Source organism: Pinus tabuliformis, chromosome 3_2 (assembly GCF_031772625.1).
Source record: "Pinus tabuliformis cultivar Carrire ecotype Pingquan chromosome 3_2, CPIR1, whole genome shotgun sequence".
In the NCBI taxonomy this organism is placed as follows: domain Eukaryota; kingdom Viridiplantae; phylum Streptophyta; class Pinopsida; order Pinales; family Pinaceae; genus Pinus; species Pinus tabuliformis.
In genome coordinates this window covers 1,064,795,832-1,064,798,325 of record NC_142302.1, presented here as the reverse complement: position 1 = coordinate 1,064,798,325, position 2,494 = coordinate 1,064,795,832, and positions in this window count along the sequence as shown.

Here is a 2,494-nt window from a genome sequence, read left to right as displayed (position 1 = left end):
GGGCACTCATTCAAATGATACAACAAGATCCCAGTACATCTGATACATATACCTGGAAAAGTGATTCGTTATGGTACAAGGATCAGTTATACCTATGTAAGAATTCCCAACTCAAACAAAAGATTCTTATGGAATTGCACACCTCTCCCTTAGGAGGGCACTTAGGATTTCTAAAAACCTACCACAGGGTTAAGAAGGATTTGTTTTGGGATGGCCTTAAATCGGATAGTCAAAATTTTGTGGCGGAATTTTTGGTTTGCCAACAAAATAAAGTTGAAATAATTAAGACCCCGGGACTATTACAACCTTTATCCATTCCAAGCCAACATTGGGAGGAGGTTTCAATGGATTTTATCACAGGTTTACCCAAGTCTGAAGGAAAGAGTGTTATCATGGTGTTAGTTGACAGACTTACCAAGTATGCACACTTTTGTGCATTATCTTATCCATTTAAAGCGACTATAGTTGCTACTTCATTTATGGAAACAATTCAAAAGCTACATGGACACCCAAATATTATTGTAAGGGACAAGGATCCCATTTTCATTGGAAATTTTTGGACAATTTTTTTTTCTTGTCTTGGTACTCAGTTAGCTCATAGCTCATCTTACCATCCTCAATTTGATGGGAAAACTAAGATAGTTAACAAATGTTTGGAAGGATATCTTTACTACTTTGTATCTGATAAACAAACACAATGGGTCAAATGGTTGCCTCTAGCTAAATGGTGGTATAACAGTTCCTTCCATACTGCAACAAAAATGACCCCATTTATGGCACTTTATGGATATCATCCACCATCCATCACATCATATGTAAGAGAAAATTCTAAGGCTCTAGAAGTGGAAGATCACATCGAGCATCAACAACAAGTTCTCCAACTCTTAAAGGATAAACTCACCTTGGTACAGAATAGAATGAAACAGCCGGCAGATCAACATCGCAACGAAAGAAGTTTTCATGTAGGCGATTGGGTATTTCTAAGGCTACAACCATATAAACAAATGTCCCTTAAGAAAGCTAAGAAGGATAATAATTTATCACCAAAGTATTCTGGTCCATACAAAGTGTTGCAAAAGATAGGTACTATGGCATACAAATTGGAACTTCCTGCAGCTTCCTGAGTGCACCTAGTTTTCCATTTTTCATGCTTAAAGAAGGTTATAGGTAACAAGCTTCTAGTTCAAACAATATTTCCAGAACTTGACGAGGAAGTACAAATCATATTGGAACCTAAAGCAATCAAAGAAACAAGAACTTGACAACTACAAAATCGATCAATTTCAGAACATCTCATCAAGTGGAAGAACTTACCTATTGAAGATTCCATATGGGAGGATGAGAATTTTATAGAGAAGCATCCAGAACTACTCAAGCATTGAGGACAAAACGTTTTTGAAGGAGAGAGGCATGTTAGGTCCCTATAATACTATTGATTCCCCCATTACTATTGTTATTGTATCCATTATTGTTATTGTTGTGCCCCTATTGTCCCCATATTGTTATTATTGTAGCCCATAGAATCCCACTATTGTTATTTTTGTGCATTTATATTATTATTGTTAGTTCAGCTTGGTTATATTGTGACCCCTTAGACTCCTATCTATAGAAAGGAGGTTTTTTCATTTGAATCATAAAATAATTGTTCATTTGTGTAATGTAAAGGAGGTTTCCCCCTCGAAGAGGCTGAATTCTAAAGCACTGATCTAGCTTTGCTATCTTTTTGTGAGCTGGTTTCATAACAATGTGAATCACTACTGTCACTTCTAAATCATATGCTGAATACTTTTGTTCATACTCTTTAAGCTTCCTTGACTCTTAGGCCACAACCCTACCTTCTTACATTAGGACACCACCTACAACCCCCTTGCTAGCATCCGTATAAATCACGTACTCTTTATTGCGATCAGCAATGCTCAAAATGGGTGCAATGTTAAGTAGATGTTTGAGCTGATCAAAGCTCTGCTGACATTCGGGGGTCCATCTAAAGGCTTTTCCTTTCTTCTACAGAGAGGTAATAAGATAAGCCACTCTAGAGAAACCTTCCACAAAACGTCTATAATATCCGGCTACACCCATAAATGATCTTATGTCAGCTACATATTTAGGTACCGGCCTTTCCATGATGGTTCTTATTTTCTCTGGGTCTATCGCAATTCCATTCTTGGTGATGACATGTCCTAGGTACTGGATTTTCTCCTTAAAGAAATCACACTTGCTGTATTTGGCATACAGCTGGTGCTCTCTTAGAACATGTAGAACAATATGGAGGTGCTCCTTATGTTCTCCTATGCTCCGAGAGTAGATCAGTATGTCATTAATAAATATCAATACAAACTTGTCTAAGTATTGATGAAAAATATTGTTCATGATACACATGAATGTTGTTGGGGCATTAGTCAATCCAAAAGGAAAAACTACGAACTCGTAATGTCCATAACGAGTTCTAAATGTTGTTTTTGCTATATCCTCTTCTTTTATTCGGATTTTATGA